At 36.5% G+C, this 4,687-nt stretch overlaps 1 long non-coding RNA gene across 1 annotated transcript in view; it reads right to left on the bottom strand.

The window, feature by feature from the left end:
• LOC134471343 (uncharacterized) overlaps positions 1-4,687 on the bottom strand; it is a 173,547-nt gene that overhangs the window by 113,944 nt on the left and 54,916 nt on the right. The gene's annotated exons all lie outside the window — the stretch shown is intronic.

Genomic DNA, 4,687 nt, shown 5'->3' on the forward strand with positions numbered 1-4,687 from the left:
CTTCTTGCCTAGCCTTATTCCATAGATTTGCATAATTTGGGACAAAGATTTTTAAAAACTTTTTTATTTTTAACTTTATAAGACATCTTACATTTTGTACACAGTGTAAGACTAATGTTAGGGCTCACATTTTGTCCCTCATGGCTGTGTAGCTGCTCCAGGACCATTTGGTAAGGCTCGATCATTGTTCTGTAGAAGGGCTTAGTGCCTCCTCTCTCCTGCGGACCACTCTCCTGTGCCCATGTTGTCACGGCCCGATTCTGGATGCCCCTGGTCCTTCCCATTGTCCAGCGGCTCAGCCACACGGTCAGCAGTGAGTCTTGGAGTCGGGAGCCCTGTTTCCCTGTTTTACTCATCCATTTCACAGCTGTACTGAGTATTCAGTGTGCCTCACTTTTCCTATTTTGCAGTAATCTTGTTTTTAGGGAATTATATTAAGATTGCCTGTTATTTTTGGAGATAACCATGATCTTTACTCTGCTGAATTCTCAAATCCTCACAGACACTGTGTCTCTCCACTTATTTGTCTTACATTTCCTTCATTGAGATTGCTCAGCTTTTAATATGCAAGAACTGGGCGTGTTTTGCTGTGGCCACATCAGCTGTTTGGTAGCTCACCATCAGTTCTATGGCAGCTACTGTCTTGGTGAGTATTCTTTACGCTGAGGAAATCCCCCTTCTTCCTGTGTTTTCTGAGGGTATTTATCATGCCTGGGAGTCAAGTTTTGGGCAAATCTTTTTCCCGTAATAATTGTCATGATAATATAGATGTTTATGGGGTTGATTAGATGGACCAATTTCAAATATTGAAACAAATTTGCTTGCTCAGGATAAATCCCATGTGAACACTACACAGGATTTATTGTATATATTTGGCTGCCTTCTAATTGCAAGTAAAAAAATCATTTAAAATTTTGGTGGAATATTAATGGAGGATCCTGATTTGTAGTTCTGTCTCACTTGTGTTTCTCCAGTTTTAGAAATTGATGAGAGGTCATTTATATATATAAAACTTTATTTGCATATTTTAATTCTATTAACTTTTCTCTAAATATGTGTAATTCTCTTGTTTGATGCAGATATCTATAAATATTATAAGTTCTCTATTATTCTATGTTTATCTCTCTTTTTCTTTAATTCGGATTGCTTTAAGGTCTACCTTAATTATCATATACTTACACTAATTTACTTTAATCCATATTTATATGATATATTTGTTGCCATTTTTTAATCCAAGAAGACAATACTATTACTTTTTAAGCAAATACTCCTAAATAGCATACATTTGGATCATGTTTTTTAATGAACCTCTATTTAAGTTGGATATTTAAATCATTTACATTTAATTTAATTAGTAATACCTTGAAGATCAAGCTGTTATTTTATTTTTAATGCTCTGCTTATTCTTTGTAAGACTCGTTTCATCATTTTCTCTTCTATACCTGTGGACAAATTACTTAAATAGCTTTTAGTATTTTATTTTTAATTTACCTATTGCATGATAGTTATCTCTTGGCATAGCTTTTAAACTGTTGTTTCTGTAGCTACTATATTGTATTTAAAATGTCTTGACTACCTAGAAACCTGCATTACTCATTCACCAGAGCAAGTGAAATATGAAAACATTTCCTCTATTTTCCTTTACTCTGTTGCTGATATCTTAAGTCTTAGTTTTATCTCAGGTGTGGATTCCACACATAAAATTATTCCGGGCAATGTTAACCTTTTTACTTCAGTCATATGTTATAATTTAGAAAATGTGAAAAGAAAGAGGATGTATTTTCTTATATTTTGCTCACTGTGTTTGTTTTTTCATTAATTTCCTAAGTTCCTTGTTTCGTCTTTTCCCTCTTTGTAGAACACCCTGCAATCATCCTTTTAGTAAGGCTTCTGAAACCATATTGCTTTGCTTAGTGTAAGCATGCCTGACCTTCCTTTAATTCTCCAAGCACGTTTTTGCTTGCTGTAGAATTTGGATCAACAATTCCTTGCTTTGTACACTTCAGAAATAATGCATCATTTTCATTTGGCTTTCACAACTTTTTTATGAAAAAATCACTGTAAATATAATTTTCCTTTGACATATAGTGTTACTTTTATCTGATTTTGAAAATATCTATTTTATTTAATTTTCAGATACTTAATTTTAATATGTCTTGCTGTAAGTTCTTTTTTGGGCTGCGATGCCTCTTAAATCTACAGATTTGAGAAGCATGCAGCAATTATTTCTACATTTTTTAAAAAACCTTTTTCCTTTTCTTTTTTGGAAACTCTGTTGACACAAAAGTTAGATATTTCACTGTAGTCCTACAAGTCCATGAAGCCTTGCTCATTTTTAGGGAAATATTTTCTATGTTGGGATGTTTTTCTCTTGTTAGAGTAATTATTTTATATACTTCAGTTCAACGATTCTTCCCCACGGTGCTCATTTTGCATGACTCCCTAAGCTGAGCTTTCTATCGAGGCTGGTGTATTTTGCTGTGCTAAAATTACCCTTTGATTGTTCTTGTTTCCTCTCCACAAACTTCTGCTTCTTCTACTTTTTTGCTTAAAATTTCTGTTTCTTTACTTAGTCTTTCTATTTTTTCCCACTTTCACCAAACATGTTCATAATTGCTTCTTTTACATTTTTATCACAGCTTCTTTTAAAACTACACATTTTAGAAAACTATAACCTCACTGTTCTCCCCACACCGCCATCCGCTGATTATCTTCTCTCATTTGATTTGTGATTCTTCTGGTTCTTATTATATTAAACTCTTTTTTTTTTTTCAGTTCTGAACATTCATATTAGGGATTCTGAATCTTAGGTAACTTTTTCCTTAGCCGGATTTCCATGACACCAACCAAGCAGGGAAAGAGAACGCATACATTGCTTCTAAGTAGAAATAGATGTCCAGGTGTCCCACTGAACCTCGCTGAGCGTTGCAGCAAGGTCTTGCCTCGTTATCGCCCAGCACAAGTGAGAATTCTGGTCCTCCATTTGTCTCCACTGTCCCTAAGAGTTGGCACTCGAGGAATCTTATTATTGCTCAGTGCTGGAGAAAACTTCCCTCCTTAAAAACCATCTGACAGAATCACCTCTTTGAAAGAGGTGAGAGTTGTCTTCTCACTTGTTGAAGAAGATGGCAATTTGGGACCCATGTGTCCTCTACTTTCACCATCAAAAGAGCAAAAGATACCCTTATTGGCTAACACAAAGGAATGCCCAGTCCCCACCTGAGCTTCTGGGACTTCATCCTGGCATGGGATTGGGGTGCTTAGTTAGAGCATTCTTGAAGAGATTATCTAAAGTTTCCAGCGTAGCCTTGGCTGATATGGGTGAGAGCAGAGTCATAGCTCACCTTCAGTGATCTCTTGTTGTTGGAGACTGGCTATGTTAAAATGCTTCCTGCAGCCATATTTCAATTTGTCTGGCTTTTGGGTTACAGAGAAAGCAGACATTCATTGTCTATTGGAATTTCCTGGTGGCTAGCATTTAAACCTGCATGCCTAACATACAAGTGGCAAAAATAAAAATACAATAAAATAGAAAATAAATCCAAGTAAACTACTGTGTCTTTTTCCTGATCCTGAACTTATGAATTGTTCTGTTTTCTGTTCTCAGCTTTTCACTTTTCTTAGGTTTTGTTTACATATAGCATTCAGGGAATTTAGTACACTGAAAAGTCTCTCTTGTAGCCTTTCCCAAATCCAAAATCAAGACAAATCCAGGGGAGGATCCTCCCACTGGAAAGCATGTATTTATTTAAGAAACAGAATGTATGCATTTTCAGCACTCCAGTCCCCTCAGTGACCATACAAGATTTAGTTATATTGCCTAGATGTGGCAGAATAAATATGCTCTTCCATTCCTTTGTAGAGCATTCAGTTTATTTCCGTATGTATTCTGTGCTTGTGAGTGGTAGGCCACATCTGGTACCCTGTGATGTTCTCACTCGTGCAGACGTAGAAAAGTGATTGATACCGGGCAAGGACCATGTCTGTCGCTGTACACTTTTACCACACTTCTACAGAAGTACACAAATATTCCTCTTTCTAAACCTGAGACAAAGTGTGCATTGCTGTTGCTTACATCATCCTGCTTTGCCACAGAATCCCAGAATGTTGTCCTCTCAGAGACAGTGACACTGACCTTCTCTTCCTCCTGTTCCAGCCTCCCCAGGCTCTGGGAAACCCAGTCCTGTGAGATCTTTCCTTTCCAGCTACTTAAAAGTAAAAGGATACCGTATTCTCTTTCTGTGCCCGACTTGTTTACTGAAGTTAATGTCTTTTAGGGCCATCCAGGTTTGTTACAAGTGACAGAACCTCAGGATTTACTTTTTAAAGTAGTAAGCCTTGAGGTGAAACCACAGATTTTCTAACTGTTCTTCTATGAATTTGGTACAGGTTGTTTGCCTACTCTATGTGGGTTGCTTCTAGTTTTCGACAGTGATAGAATAATCCTGTTGTATGTTGTCCAGTTCCTGAACCATGGGATTTGTGTGTACTTTTATTAAGCACACCCAGAAGGCTGACTTTGCCAGAGCCCAGAACAATAATATGCATTTTTCATAGATAACAACAAATCATTTTTCTAATATATAGTCATAGCATCAATATTTGAAATTTCTAGTTGTTTCTCATTTTTGTCAGGACTTGGTATTTATTGTTGACCCTTTTCATTTCAGCCAATCTTTCAGTTGTC

Source organism: Cavia porcellus, unplaced genomic scaffold (assembly GCF_034190915.1).
Source record: "Cavia porcellus strain 051 isolate PalLab524CR breed Dunkin Hartley unplaced genomic scaffold, mCavPor4.1 scaffold_18, whole genome shotgun sequence".
NCBI classification, from domain to species: domain Eukaryota; kingdom Metazoa; phylum Chordata; class Mammalia; order Rodentia; family Caviidae; genus Cavia; species Cavia porcellus.